Source organism: Giraffa tippelskirchi, chromosome 8 (assembly GCF_054371585.1).
Source record: "Giraffa tippelskirchi isolate mGirTip1 chromosome 8, T2T-mGirTip1v1.2.pri, whole genome shotgun sequence".
Taxonomy (NCBI): Eukaryota; Metazoa; Chordata; class Mammalia; order Artiodactyla; family Giraffidae; genus Giraffa; species Giraffa tippelskirchi.
Genome location: NC_137282.1, coordinates 118,031,655 through 118,046,574, shown reverse-complemented (window position 1 = coordinate 118,046,574; position 14,920 = coordinate 118,031,655). Strand labels below are relative to the sequence as shown.

At 71.7% G+C, this 14,920-nt stretch overlaps 4 non-coding genes across 4 annotated transcripts; all 4 read left to right on the top strand.

The window, feature by feature from the left end:
* Window positions 1-3,116: 3,116 nt before the first annotated feature.
* Window positions 3,117-3,235, top strand: LOC145519157 (5S ribosomal RNA). The gene has a single exon (XR_014063590.1). It is a non-coding gene; the product is annotated as a 5S ribosomal RNA (ribosomal RNA).
* Window positions 3,236-6,416: 3,181 nt separating this feature from the next.
* Window positions 6,417-6,535, top strand: LOC145519156 (5S ribosomal RNA). Its single transcript, XR_014063589.1, has one exon. It is a non-coding gene; the product is annotated as a 5S ribosomal RNA (ribosomal RNA).
* A 3,180-nt stretch (window positions 6,536-9,715) lies between these two features.
* On the top strand, window positions 9,716-9,834 carry LOC145519154 (5S ribosomal RNA). Its single transcript, XR_014063586.1, has one exon. It is a non-coding gene; the product is annotated as a 5S ribosomal RNA (ribosomal RNA).
* A 3,175-nt stretch (window positions 9,835-13,009) lies between these two features.
* Window positions 13,010-13,128, top strand: LOC145519153 (5S ribosomal RNA). The gene has a single exon (XR_014063585.1). It is a non-coding gene; the product is annotated as a 5S ribosomal RNA (ribosomal RNA).
* Window positions 13,129-14,920: the final 1,792 nt, after the last annotated feature.

The following is a 14,920-nucleotide window of genomic DNA, read 5'->3' as shown; positions in this document are numbered from 1 at the left end:
GTCCCAACTCTTGGGCCCCCGCCGCCCCCGTCCCAACTCTTGGGCCCCCGCAGCCCCAGCCCCAGCCCCAGCCCCTCCCGGGCTGGACGGTCAGGGCCCCGACTCCCGCTGCCGACCTGGCTTGCCTCCGCGCGGCCTGCGAGCCCCTCCGCATTCGGCTTCCAGGAAACCACACGACGGTCGGGGGTCTCCGCCTGGGGCTCCCTGGGCCTTGGCACGCCTCAGGCAGGGGGGAGGGAGGCCCAGCCCCAGCCCCACCCCCAGCCCCACCCCCAGCCCCACCTCCAGCCCCATCCTCGCAGGCGCTCACACACACGCACACACGCACGCACGTGCGCACACACACACACACACACACACACACACACACACAGACCCCCGCCGCCGAGACAGGTCAAGAGCCGGAAACCCACAGGTAAGGCCCACGAAGAAAGAGGCAGAGAGAGACAGCAAGAGGACCACACAGGCTTCCCAACCCCCGGCCTCCACATCCTCCCGCCTTCCATTCCGGGTATCCACCCGACCCCCAGTCGACCCGACCCCACCCTCGCCCACCGACACACTCACTCACACACCCACCCTCTGGCCTGGGGGCGGGTCCGGGTCTCGCCTTAGGTAGCCAAGCCGAAGGGGACCCTTGAGACCTCGGCTGCGAGGAAGTCTTGGGTTCCCCACGGGTGACTGCCAGCCCCAGGGCACTGCGTGCAGCCGGGGCCCGCCCGGCCCGGGGCTGACGCCCCCTCCCTTGGCGAAGCTGCTGCTTCCGGGCACGGCCTCTCTCTGACGGGTGTCACGGTCTGTGCCGGTGTGTCTGTCTCGGACCGCATGCCATCCTCTCTGCCCTGCGTGCCTCCCGTTTTCCGTCTCTCTGCCAGTCGCTCTGGGTCTCCCTCTCTCTGTCTCTCCCTCCCTGCGTGTGCCGGTGCGTGTTTGGGTGTGCGCGCGCGCCTGGCCGTCTGTCTGCATCTCCGTCTCGCTGTCTTTCTGTCTCTGTCTCTTTCTGTCCCTCTCTCTCTGTCTCTGTCTCTGCTGACCGCCGGCCTCCCGTCCCTTCCTCTGGCCCCGGCCTCTGACAGGTGCTCTGGCTCTGGCTCCGGCTGAGGAGCTTGCGCCGGCCGGCTAACCCACTGGGCGTGGGTGCGTGCGAGGGTCTGTGTGTCTGTCCGTGTGCCTGCCGGTCGCTCGTCTGCTCTCTCAGGAAGGTCCTGTGCTTGGCGGGGGGGGGGGGGGGAGGGCGAGGGGGCAAGGGGGCAAGGGGGGGGGCCTGGGTAGGCCGAAGGGGCGGGGCTGACGCCTCACCCCTGGCCGTGCCCAACGCTGGAGCCGGGAGTCAAGCTAGCTCTGGCAGAAGGAAGCAAACGGCCACGGGTAGCCTTTGCAAGCAGTTGCTGGGCCGCCCCGCCTTTAGGGCTCCCCGGGCGAGACACGCCCGTGTGGGCCCCTAGGCCCGGGCCCCAGGTGGGCGCCCAGGGTGTTTTGCCCGCAGGAGCCCAGCACGCTGCAGACAGGCCCAGGCTCGGGAGGTCTCTCCTGCAGAGCAAGCGTGAGGGAAAAGCCGTGTACAGCTGGCCTCGAAGCTCCCTGGGAGTGTGGGAGCCCGCCCTGGGCGCGGGGCCCCAGGGGCCATTGCCACTGCCAAGTGACCTCCCAGCCAGCGCTTCCCAGCTTGGGGGTGACCCTCAGGCCGCAGGCGGCTGGGGACGCTATCGTCCTTGGAGGCAGGATAGGCAGCCCCAGAGAGCGGGTTTTCAGGCCTCTAGCGCGCAGCCAGTGTGTAGCGCCTCAGACGCCGGACCTCCGGGCCTGCTCCCAGGGCCTCAATTCCGGAGTCGGGGCCCTGTGTCCGCCTGCGGTCTGGGAGCCTTGCAAACACACTCCTAGGTCAGCGCGGTCCTGCCCGTGGGGAAGGAGGCTGCGGGAGTGCGTCTGAGGGGGCCGGGTGCCACGCTGGGGTCACCTGGCCGAGGGCACCTGGCCCCTCCCACGGGCTCCCGGCGAGGGGTGGCGGGCTCGCCCCTGGCGTGCCAAAGGCCGCAGCGGGGAGCAGAGCTAGCTCTGGCAGAAGGAAGCAAACAGCCACGGGAGGCCTTTGCAAGCAGTTGCTGGGCCGCCCCGCCTTTAGGGCTCCCCGGGCGAAACACGCCAGTGTGGGCCCCTGGGCCCGAGCTCCAGGTGGGCGCCCAGGGTGTTCTGCCCGCAGGAGCCGAGCACGGTGCAGACAGGCCTTGGCTCGGGAGCTCTCTCCTTCCTGCAGAGCAAATGTGACGCAACGGCCGCGTGGAGGGTGCCTCGACGTTCCCTGGGAGTGTGGGAGACCGCCCTGGGCGCGGGGGCCCGGGGGCCACTGCCGCTGCCAAGTGACCTCCCAGCCAGCGCTTCCCAGCTGGGGGTGACCCTCAGATCGCAGGCGGCTGGGGACGCTATCGTCCTTGGAGGCAGGAAAGGCAGCCCCACAGAGTGGGCAAGGGGGGGCCTCGGGTAGGGCGAAGGGGCGGGGCTGACGGGCTCCGGTCGACCGCGCCCTGGCAGGTGCCCGGCAGGACGGGCGCTCAGGGCCCCGGCTGGGCCGCGCCGAGGCCCGCAGGAGGCTCAGAGCGCCGCGGGCCGCGGGCAGCGGCGGGCCCCGAAGCCAGACACCTCCGGGGCCACGTGGCCCTGAGCAGCGAACGCGACGGCGGGTGCGGGGTGCGGGGTGCGGGGTGGGGGTGGGGGTGGGGTGGCGGTGGGGGTGGGGCGCCGAGAGGGGGCCGGCCTGGAGAGGCCCAGGGTGGGAGGGCGCCGAGACCTCCGCGCCCGTCGCCCTCCACCCCCCCCCGACCCCACCCCACCCCACCCCCGGCACGCACGCCCGGCCGCTCGCGGTCCCGGAAGCCCTCTTGGCCCCCGCGCCGGGCCAGGCGGTTGCTGGCCAGGGGTGGCGGTGTGCGGGGGTGGGGCGGCATCGGCCGGCCGCCGGGCTGCCGGCCCTGGCCGGCCGGAGTCCGGTCGCGGGGCGTGCGGCTCAAGTGCAGCGCGCGCTCCCGTGGAGAGCCGCGGCCGGCTGGCCTGACCCGGGGGTCAGAGCCAATGGGAGGCGCGGCGCAGGGCTCTTAGGGCGCCTGGCGGCAGCCGCCTCCGTCTACGGCCATACCACCCTGAACGCGCCCGATCTCGTCTGATCTCGGAAGCTAAGCAGGGTCGGGCCTGGTTAGTACTTGGATGGGAGACCGCCTGGGAATACCGGGTGCTGTAGGCTTTTTGCCTCCCCTCTCCTTTAGCCCCCGGCCCCCACGGCGTCCCAACTCTTGGGTCCCCGCCGCCCCCGTCCCAACTCTTGGGCCCCCGCAGCCCCAGCCCCAGCCCCAGCCCCTCCCGGGCTGGACGGTCAGGGCCCCGACTCCCGCTGCCGACCTGGCTTGCCTCCGCGCGGCCTGCGAGCCCCTCCGCATTCGGCTTCCAGGAAACCACACGACGGTCGGGGGTCTCCGCCTGGGGCTCCCTGGGCCTTGGCACGCCTCAGGCAGGGGGGAGGGAGGCCCAGCCCCAGCCCCACCCCCAGCCCCACCCCCAGCCCCACCTCCAGCCCCATCCTCGCAGGCGCTCACACACACACACACACACGCACACACGCACGCACGCGCGCGCACACACACACACACACACACACACACACACACACAGACCCCCGCCGCCGAGACAGGTCAAGAGCCGGAAACCCACAGGTAAGGCCCACGAAGAAAGAGGGAGAGAGAGACAGCAAGAGGACCACACAGGCTTCCCAACCCCCGGCCTCCACATCCTCCCGCCTTCCATTCCGGGTATCCACCCGACCCCCAGTCGACCCGACCCCACCCTCGCCCACCGACACACTCACTCACACACCCACCCTCTGGCCTGGGGGCGGGTCCGGGTCTCGCCTTAGGTAGCCAAGCCGAAGGGGACCCTTGAGACCTCGGCTGCGAGGAAGTCTTGGGTTCCCCACGGGTGACTGCCAGCCCCAGGGCACTGCGTGCAGCCGGGGCCCGCCCGGCCCGGGGCTGACGCCCCCTCCCTTGGCGAAGCTGCTGCTTCCGGGCACGGCCTCTCTCTGACGGGTGTCACGGTCTGTGCCGGTGTGTCTGTCTCGGACCGCATGCCATCCTCTCTGCCCTGCGTGCCTCCCGTTTTCCGTCTCTCTGCCAGTCGCTCTGGGTCTCCCTCTCTCTGTCTCTCCCTCCCTGCGTGTGCCGGTGCGTGTTTGGGTGTGCGCGCGCGCCTGGCCGTCTGTCTGCATCTCCGTCTCGCTGTCTTTCTGTCTCTGTCTCTTTCTGTCCCTCTCTCTCTGTCTCTGTCTCTGCTGACCGCCGGCCTCCCGTCCCTTCCTCTGGCCCCGGCCTCTGACAGGTGCTCTGGCTCTGGCTCCGGCTGAGGAGCTTGCGCCGGCCGGCTAACCCACTGGGCGTGGGTGCGTGCGAGGGTCTGTGTGTCTGTCCGTGTGCCTGCCGGTCGCTCGTCTGCTCTCTCAGGAAGGTCCTGTGCTTGGCGGGGGTGGGGGGGGGGGAGGGCGAGGGGGCAAGGGGGCAAGGGGGGGGGCCTGGGTAGGCCGAAGGGGCGGGGCTGACGCCTCACCCCTGGCCGTGCCCAACGCTGGAGCCGGGAGTCAAGCTAGCTCTGGCAGAAGGAAGCAAACGGCCACGGGTAGCCTTTGCAAGCAGTTGCTGGGCCGCCCCGCCTTTAGGGCTCCCCGGGCGAGACACGCCCGTGTGGGCCCCTAGGCCCGGGCCCCAGGTGGGCGCCCAGGGTGTTTTGCCCGCAGGAGCCCAGCACGCTGCAGACAGGCCCAGGCTCGGGAGGTCTCTCCTGCAGAGCAAGCGTGAGGGAAAAGCCGTGTACAGCTGGCCTCGAAGCTCCCTGGGAGTGTGGGAGCCCGCCCTGGGCGCGGGGCCCCAGGGGCCATTGCCACTGCCAAGTGACCTCCCAGCCAGCGCTTCCCAGCTTGGGGGTGACCCTCAGGCCGCAGGCGGCTGGGGACGCTATCGTCCTTGGAGGCAGGATAGGCAGCCCCAGAGAGCGGGTTTTCAGGCCTCTAGCGCGCAGCCAGTGTGTAGCGCCTCAGACGCCGGACCTCCGGGCCTGCTCCCAGGGCCTCAATTCCGGAGTCGGGGCCCTGTGTCCGCCTGCGGTCTGGGAGCCTTGCAAACACACTCCTAGGTCAGCGCGGTCCTGCCCGTGGGGAAGGAGGCTGCGGGAGTGCGTCTGAGGGGGCCGGGTGCCACGCTGGGGTCACCTGGCCGAGGGCACCTGGCCCCTCCCACGGGCTCCCGGCGAGGGGTGGCGGGCTCGCCCCTGGCGTGCCAAAGGCCGCAGCGGGGAGCAGAGCTAGCTCTGGCAGAAGGAAGCAAACAGCCACGGGAGGCCTTTGCAAGCAGTTGCTGGGCCGCCCCGCCTTTAGGGCTCCCCGGGCGAAACACGCCAGTGTGGGCCCCTGGGCCCGAGCTCCAGGTGGGCGCCCAGGGTGTTCTGCCCGCAGGAGCCGAGCACGGTGCAGACAGGCCTTGGCTCGGGAGCTCTCTCCTTCCTGCAGAGCAAATGTGACGCAACGGCCGCGTGGAGGGTGCCTCGACGTTCCCTGGGAGTGTGGGAGACCGCCCTGGGCGCGGGGGCCCGGGGGCCACTGCCGCTGCCAAGTGACCTCCCAGCCAGCGCTTCCCAGCTGGGGGTGACCCTCAGATCGCAGGCGGCTGGGGACGCTATCGTCCTTGGAGGCAGGAAAGGCAGCCCCACAGAGTGGGCAAGGGGGGGCCTCGGGTAGGGCGAAGGGGCGGGGCTGACGGGCTCCGGTCGACCGCGCCCTGGCAGGTGCCCGGCAGGACGGGCGCTCAGGGCCCCGGCTGGGCCGCGCCGAGGCCCGCAGGAGGCTCAGAGCGCCGCGGGCCGCGGGCAGCGGCGGGCCCCGAAGCCAGACACCTCCGGGGCCACGTGGCCCTGAGCAGCGAACGCGACGGCGGGTGCGGGGTGCGGGGTGCGGGGTGGGGGTGGGGGTGGGGGTGGGGGTGGGGTGGCGGTGGGGGTGGGGCGCCGAGAGGGGGCCGGCCTGGAGAGGCCCAGGGTGGGAGGGCGCCGAGACCTCCGCGCCCGTCGCCCTCCACCCCCCCCCGACCCCACCCCACCCCACCCCCGGCACGCACGCCCGGCCGCTCGCGGTCCCGGAAGCCCTCTTGGCCCCCGCGCCGGGCCAGGCGGTTGCTGGCCAGGGGTGGCGGTGTGCGGGGGTGGGGCGGCATCGGCCGGCCGCCGGGCTGCCGGCCCTGGCCGGCCGGAGTCCGGTCGCGGGGCGTGCGGCTCAAGTGCAGCGCGCGCTCCCGTGGAGAGCCGCGGCCGGCTGGCCTGACCCGGGGGTCAGAGCCAATGGGAGGCGCGGCGCAGGGCTCTTAGGGCGCCTGGCGGCAGCCGCCTCCGTCTACGGCCATACCACCCTGAACGCGCCCGATCTCGTCTGATCTCGGAAGCTAAGCAGGGTCGGGCCTGGTTAGTACTTGGATGGGAGACCGCCTGGGAATACCGGGTGCTGTAGGCTTTTTGCCTCCCCTCTCCTTTAGCCCCCGGCCCCCACGGCGTCCCAACTCTTGGGTCCCCGCCGCCCCCGTCCCAACTCTTGGGCCCCCGCAGCCCCAGCCCCAGCCCCAGCCCCTCCCGGGCTGGACGGTCAGGGCCCCGACTCCCGCTGCCGACCTGGCTTGCCTCCGCGCGGCCTGCGAGCCCCTCCGCATTCGGCTTCCAGGAAACCACACGACGGTCGGGGGTCTCCGCCTGGGGCTCCCTGGGCCTTGGCACGCCTCAGGCAGGGGGGAGGGAGGCCCAGCCCCAGCCCCACCCCCAGCCCCACCCCCAGCCCCACCTCCAGCCCCATCCTCGCAGGCGCTCACACACACACACACACACGCACACACGCACGCACGCGCGCACACACACACACACACACACACACACACACACAGACCCCCGCCGCCGAGACAGGTCAAGAGCCGGAAACCCACAGGTAAGGCCCACGAAGAAAGAGGGAGAGAGAGACAGCAAGAGGACCACACAGGCTTCCCAACCCCCGGCCTCCACATCCTCCCGCCTTCCATTCCGGGTATCCACCCGACCCCCAGTCGACCCGACCCCACCCTCGCCCACCGACACACTCACTCACACACCCACCCTCTGGCCTGGGGGCGGGTCCGGGTCTCGCCTTAGGTAGCCAAGCCGAAGGGGACCCTTGAGACCTCGGCTGCGAGGAAGTCTTGGGTTCCCCACGGGTGACTGCCAGCCCCAGGGCACTGCGTGCAGCCGGGGCCCGCCCGGCCCGGGGCTGACGCCCCCTCCCTTGGCGAAGCTGCTGCTTCCGGGCACGGCCTCTCTCTGACGGGTGTCACGGTCTGTGCCGGTGTGTCTGTCTCGGACCGCATGCCAACCTCTCTGCCCTGCGTGCCTCCCGTTTTCCGTCTCTCTGCCAGTCGCTCTGGGTCTCCCTCTCTCTGTCTCTCCCTCCCTGCGTGTGCCGGTGCGTGTTTGGGTGTGCGCGCGCGCCTGGCCGTCTGTCTGCATCTCCGTCTCGCTGTCTTTCTGTCTCTGTCTCTTTCTGTCCCTCTCTCTCTGTCTCTGTCTCTGCTGACCGCCGGCCTCCCGTCCCTTCCTCTGGCCCCGGCCTCTGACAGGTGCTCTGGCTCTGGCTCCGGCTGAGGAGCTTGCGCCGGCCGGCTAACCCACTGGGCGTGGGTGCGTGCGAGGGTCTGTGTGTCTGTCCGTGTGCCTGCCGGTCGCTCGTCTGCTCTCTCAGGAAGGTCCTGTGCTTGGCGGGGGTGGGGGTGGGGGGGGAGGGCGAGGGGGCAAGGGGGCAAGGGGGGGGGCCTGGGTAGGCCGAAGGGGCGGGGCTGACGCCTCACCCCTGGCCGTGCCCAACGCTGGAGCCGGGAGTCAAGCTAGCTCTGGCAGAAGGAAGCAAACGGCCACGGGTAGCCTTTGCAAGCAGTTGCTGGGCCGCCCCGCCTTTAGGGCTCCCCGGGCGAGACACGCCCGTGTGGGCCCCTAGGCCCGGGCCCCAGGTGGGCGCCCAGGGTGTTTTGCCCGCAGGAGCCCAGCACGCTGCAGACAGGCCCAGGCTCGGGAGGTCTCTCCTGCAGAGCAAGCGTGAGGGAAAAGCCGTGTACAGCTGGCCTCGAAGCTCCCTGGGAGTGTGGGAGCCCGCCCTGGGCGCGGGGCCCCAGGGGCCATTGCCACTGCCAAATGACCTCCCAGCCAGCGCTTCCCAGCTTGGGGGTGACCCTCAGGCCGCAGGCGGCTGGGGACGCTATCGTCCTTGGAGGCAGGATAGGCAGCCCCAGAGAGCGGGTTTTCAGGCCTCTAGCGCGCAGCCAGTGTGTAGCGCCTCAGACGCCGGACCTCCGGGCCTGCTCCCAGGGCCTCAATTCCGGAGTCGGGGCCCTGTGTCCGCCTGCGGTCTGGGAGCCTTGCAAACACACTCCTAGGTCAGCGCGGTCCTGCCCGTGGGGAAGGAGGCTGCGGGAGTGCGTCTGAGGGGGCCGGGTGCCACGCTGGGGTCACCTGGCCGAGGGCACCTGGCCCCTCCCACGGGCTCCCGGCGAGGGGTGGCGGGCTCGCCCCTGGCGTGCCAAAGGCCGCAGCGGGGAGCAGAGCTAGCTCTGGCAGAAGGAAGCAAACAGCCACGGGAGGCCTTTGCAAGCAGTTGCTGGGCCGCCCCGCCTTTAGGGCTCCCCGGGCGAAACACGCCAGTGTGGGCCCCTGGGCCCGAGCTCCAGGTGGGCGCCCAGGGTGTTCTGCCCGCAGGAGCCGAGCACGGTGCAGACAGGCCTTGGCTCGGGAGCTCTCTCCTTCCTGCAGAGCAAATGTGACGCAACGGCCGCGTGGAGGGTGCCTCGACGTTCCCTGGGAGTGTGGGAGACCGCCCTGGGCGCGGGGGCCCGGGGGCCACTGCCGCTGCCAAGTGACCTCCCAGCCAGCGCTTCCCAGCTGGGGGTGACCCTCAGATCGCAGGCGGCTGGGGACGCTATCGTCCTTGGAGGCAGGAAAGGCAGCCCCACAGAGTGGGCAAGGGGGGGCCTCGGGTAGGGCGAAGGGGCGGGGCTGACGGGCTCCGGTCGACCGCGCCCTGGCAGGTGCCCGGCAGGACGGGCGCTCAGGGCCCCGGCTGGGCCGCGCCGAGGCCCGCAGGAGGCTCAGAGCGCCGCGGGCCGCGGGCAGCGGCGGGCCCCGAAGCCAGACACCTCCGGGGCCACGTGGCCCTGAGCAGCGAACGCGACGGCGGGTGCGGGGTGCGGGGTGCGGGGTGGGGGTGGGGGTGGGGGTGGGGGTGGGGTGGCGGTGGGGGTGGGGCGCCGAGAGGGGGCCGGCCTGGAGAGGCCCAGGGTGGGAGGGCGCCGAGACCTCCGCGCCCGTCGCCCTCCACCCCCCCCCGACCCCACCCCACCCCACCCCCGGCACGCACGCCCGGCCGCTCGCGGTCCCGGAAGCCCTCTTGGCCCCCGCGCCGGGCCAGGCGGTTGCTGGCCAGGGGTGGCGGTGTGCGGGGGTGGGGCGGCATCGGCCGGCCGCCGGGCTGCCGGCCCTGGCCGGCCGGAGTCCGGTCGCGGGGCGTGCGGCTCAAGTGCAGCGCGCGCTCCCGTGGAGAGCCGCGGCCGGCTGGCCTGACCCGGGGGTCAGAGCCAATGGGAGGCGCGGCGCAGGGCTCTTAGGGCGCCTGGCGGCAGCCGCCTCCGTCTACGGCCATACCACCCTGAACGCGCCCGATCTCGTCTGATCTCGGAAGCTAAGCAGGGTCGGGCCTGGTTAGTACTTGGATGGGAGACCGCCTGGGAATACCGGGTGCTGTAGGCTTTTTGCCTCCCCTCTCCTTTAGCCCCCGGCCCCCACGGCGTCCCAACTCTTGGGTCCCCGCCGCCCCCGTCCCAACTCTTGGGCCCCCGCAGCCCCAGCCCCAGCCCCAGCCCCTCCCGGGCTGGACGGTCAGGGCCCCGACTCCCGCTGCCGACCTGGCTTGCCTCCGCGCGGCCTGCGAGCCCCTCCGCATTCGGCTTCCAGGAAACCACACGACGGTCGGGGGTCTCCGCCTGGGGCTCCCTGGGCCTTGGCACGCCTCAGGCAGGGGGGAGGGAGGCCCAGCCCCAGCCCCACCCCCAGCCCCACCCCCAGCCCCACCTCCAGCCCCATCCTCGCAGGCGCTCACACACACGCACACACGCACGCACGCGCGCACACACACACACACACACACACACACACACACACACAGACCCCCGCCGCCGAGACAGGTCAAGAGCCGGAAACCCACAGGTAAGGCCCACGAAGAAAGAGGCAGAGAGAGACAGCAAGAGGACCACACAGGCTTCCCAACCCCCGGCCTCCACATCCTCCCGCCTTCCATTCCGGGTATCCACCCGACCCCCAGTCGACCCGACCCCACCCTCGCCCACCGACACACTCACTCACACACCCACCCTCTGGCCTGGGGGCGGGTCCGGGTCTCGCCTTAGGTAGCCAAGCCGAAGGGGACCCTTGAGACCTCGGCTGCGAGGAAGTCTTGGGTTCCCCACGGGTGACTGCCAGCCCCAGGGCACTGCGTGCAGCCGGGGCCCGCCCGGCCCGGGGCTGACGCCCCCTCCCTTGGCGAAGCTGCTGCTTCCGGGCACGGCCTCTCTCTGACGGGTGTCACGGTCTGTGCCGGTGTGTCTGTCTCGGACCGCATGCCATCCTCTCTGCCCTGCGTGCCTCCCGTTTTCCGTCTCTCTGCCAGTCGCTCTGGGTCTCCCTCTCTCTGTCTCTCCCTCCCTGCGTGTGCCGGTGCGTGTTTGGGTGTGCGCGCGCGCCTGGCCGTCTGTCTGCATCTCCGTCTCGCTGTCTTTCTGTCTCTGTCTCTTTCTGTCCCTCTCTCTCTGTCTCTGTCTCTGCTGACCGCCGGCCTCCCGTCCCTTCCTCTGGCCCCGGCCTCTGACAGGTGCTCTGGCTCTGGCTCCGGCTGAGGAGCTTGCGCCGGCCGGCTAACCCACTGGGCGTGGGTGCGTGCGAGGGTCTGTGTGTCTGTCCGTGTGCCTGCCGGTCGCTCGTCTGCTCTCTCAGGAAGGTCCTGTGCTTGGCGGGGGGGGGTGGTGGGGGGGGAGGGCGAGGGGGCAAGGGGGCAAGGGGGGGGGCCTGGGTAGGCCGAAGGGGCGGGGCTGACGCCTCACCCCTGGCCGTGCCCAACGCTGGAGCCGGGAGTCAAGCTAGCTCTGGCAGAAGGAAGCAAACGGCCACGGGTAGCCTTTGCAAGCAGTTGCTGGGCCGCCCCGCCTTTAGGGCTCCCCGGGCGAGACACGCCCGTGTGGGCCCCTAGGCCCGGGCCCCAGGTGGGCGCCCAGGGTGTTTTGCCCGCAGGAGCCCAGCACGCTGCAGACAGGCCCAGGCTCGGGAGGTCTCTCCTGCAGAGCAAGCGTGAGGGAAAAGCCGTGTACAGCTGGCCTCGAAGCTCCCTGGGAGTGTGGGAGCCCGCCCTGGGCGCGGGGCCCCAGGGGCCATTGCCACTGCCAAATGACCTCCCAGCCAGCGCTTCCCAGCTTGGGGGTGACCCTCAGGCCGCAGGCGGCTGGGGACGCTATCGTCCTTGGAGGCAGGATAGGCAGCCCCAGAGAGCGGGTTTTCAGGCCTCTAGCGCGCAGCCAGTGTGTAGCGCCTCAGACGCCGGACCTCCGGGCCTGCTCCCAGGGCCTCAATTCCGGAGTCGGGGCCCTGTGTCCGCCTGCGGTCTGGGAGCCTTGCAAACACACTCCTAGGTCAGCGCGGTCCTGCCCGTGGGGAAGGAGGCTGCGGGAGTGCGTCTGAGGGGGCCGGGTGCCACGCTGGGGTCACCTGGCCGAGGGCACCTGGCCCCTCCCACGGGCTCCCGGCGAGGGGTGGCGGGCTCGCCCCTGGCGTGCCAAAGGCCGCAGCGGGGAGCAGAGCTAGCTCTGGCAGAAGGAAGCAAACAGCCACGGGAGGCCTTTGCAAGCAGTTGCTGGGCCGCCCCGCCTTTAGGGCTCCCCGGGCGAAACACGCCAGTGTGGGCCCCTGGGCCCGAGCTCCAGGTGGGCGCCCAGGGTGTTCTGCCCGCAGGAGCCGAGCACGGTGCAGACAGGCCTTGGCTCGGGAGCTCTCTCCTTCCTGCAGAGCAAATGTGACGCAACGGCCGCGTGGAGGGTGCCTCGACGTTCCCTGGGAGTGTGGGAGACCGCCCTGGGCGCGGGGGCCCGGGGGCCACTGCCGCTGCCAAGTGACCTCCCAGCCAGCGCTTCCCAGCTGGGGGTGACCCTCAGATCGCAGGCGGCTGGGGACGCTATCGTCCTTGGAGGCAGGAAAGGCAGCCCCACAGAGTAGGCAAGGGGGGGCCTCGGGTAGGGCGAAGGGGCGGGGCTGACGGGCTCCGGTCGACCGCGCCCTGGCAGGTGCCCGGCAGGACGGGCGCTCAGGGCCCCGGCTGGGCCGCGCCGAGGCCCGCAGGAGGCTCAGAGCGCCGCGGGCCGCGGGCAGCGGCGGGCCCCGAAGCCAGACACCTCCGGGGCCACGTGGCCCTGAGCAGCGAACGCGACGGCGGGTGCGGGGTGCGGGGTGCGGGGTGGGGGTGGGGGTGGGGGTGGGGGTGGGGTGGCGGTGGGGGTGGGGCGCCGAGAGGGGGCCGGCCTGGAGAGGCCCAGGGTGGGAGGGCGCCGAGACCTCCGCGCCCGTCGCCCTCCACCCCCCCCCGACCCCACCCCACCCCACCCCCGGCACGCACGCCCGGCCGCTCGCGGTCCCGGAAGCCCTCTTGGCCCCCGCGCCGGGCCAGGCGGTTGCTGGCCAGGGGTGGCGGTGTGCGGGGGTGGGGCGGCATCGGCCGGCCGCCGGGCTGCCGGCCCTGGCCGGCCGGAGTCCGGTCGCGGGGCGTGCGGCTCAAGTGCAGCGCGCGCTCCCGTGGAGAGCCGCGGCCGGCTGGCCTGACCCGGGGGTCAGAGCCAATGGGAGGCGCGGCGCAGGGCTCTTAGGGCGCCTGGCGGCAGCCGCCTCCGTCTACGGCCATACCACCCTGAACGCGCCCGATCTCGTCTGATCTCGGAAGCTAAGCAGGGTCGGGCCTGGTTAGTACTTGGATGGGAGACCGCCTGGGAATACCGGGTGCTGTAGGCTTTTTGCCTCCCCTCTCCTTTAGCCCCCGGCCCCCACGGCGTCCCAACTCTTGGGTCCCCGCCGCCCCCGTCCCAACTCTTGGGCCCCCGCAGCCCCAGCCCCAGCCCCAGCCCCTCCCGGGCTGGACGGTCAGGGCCCCGACTCCCGCTGCCGACCTGGCTTGCCTCCGCGCGGCCTGCGAGCCCCTCCGCATTCGGCTTCCAGGAAACCACACGACGGTCGGGGGTCTCCGCCTGGGGCTCCCTGGGCCTTGGCACGCCTCAGGCAGGGGGGAGGGAGGCCCAGCCCCAGCCCCACCCCCAGCCCCACCCCCAGCCCCACCTCCAGCCCCATCCTCGCAGGCGCTCACACACACGCACACACGCACGCACGCGCGCACACACACACACACACACACACACACACACACACACAGACCCCCGCCGCCGAGACAGGTCAAGAGCCGGAAACCCACAGGTAAGGCCCACGAAGAAAGAGGCAGAGAGAGACAGCAAGAGGACCACACAGGCTTCCCAACCCCCGGCCTCCACATCCTCCCGCCTTCCATTCCGGGTATCCACCCGACCCCCAGTCGACCCGACCCCACCCTCGCCCACCGACACACTCACTCACACACCCACCCTCTGGCCTGGGGGCGGGTCCGGGTCTCGCCTTAGGTAGCCAAGCCGAAGGGGACCCTTGAGACCTCGGCTGCGAGGAAGTCTTGGGTTCCCCACGGGTGACTGCCAGCCCCAGGGCACTGCGTGCAGCCGGGGCCCGCCCGGCCCGGGGCTGACGCCCCCTCCCTTGGCGAAGCTGCTGCTTCCGGGCACGGCCTCTCTCTGACGGGTGTCACGGTCTGTGCCGGTGTGTCTGTCTCGGACCGCATGCCATCCTCTCTGCCCTGCGTGCCTCCCGTTTTCCGTCTCTCTGCCAGTCGCTCTGGGTCTCCCTCTCTCTGTCTCTCCCTCCCTGCGTGTGCCGGTGCGTGTTTGGGTGTGCGCGCGCGCCTGGCCGTCTGTCTGCATCTCCGTCTCGCTGTCTTTCTGTCTCTGTCTCTTTCTGTCCCTCTCTCTCTGTCTCTGTCTCTGCTGACCGCCGGCCTCCCGTCCCTTCCTCTGGCCCCGGCCTCTGACAGGTGCTCTGGCTCTGGCTCCGGCTGAGGAGCTTGCGCCGGCCGGCTAACCCACTGGGCGTGGGTGCGTGCGAGGGTCTGTGTGTCTGTCCGTGTGCCTGCCGGTCGCTCGTCTGCTCTCTCAGGAAGGTCCTGTGCTTGGCGGGGGGGGGTGGTGGGGGGGAGGGCGAGGGGGCAAGGGGGCAAGGGGGGGGGCCTGGGTAGGCCGAAGGGGCGGGGCTGACGCCTCACCCCTGGCCGTGCCCAACGCTGGAGCCGGGAGTCAAGCTAGCTCTGGCAGAAGGAAGCAAACGGCCACGGGTAGCCTTTGCAAGCAGTTGCTGGGCCGCCCCGCCTTTAGGGCTCCCCGGGCGAGACACGCCCGTGTGGGCCCCTAGGCCCGGGCCCCAGGTGGGCGCCCAGGGTGTTTTGCCCGCAGGAGCCCAGCACGCTGCAGACAGGCCCAGGCTCGGGAGGTCTCTCCTGCAGAGCAAGCGTGAGGGAAAAGCCGTGTACAGCTGGCCTCGAAGCTCCCTGGGAGTGTGGGAGCCCGCCCTGGGCGCGGGGCCCCAGGGGCCATTGCCACTGCCAAATGACCTCCCAGCCAGCGCTTCCCAGCTTGGGGGTGACCCTCAGGCCGCAGGCGGCTGGGGACGCTATCGTCCTTGGAGGCAGGATAGGCAGCCCCAGAGAGCGGGT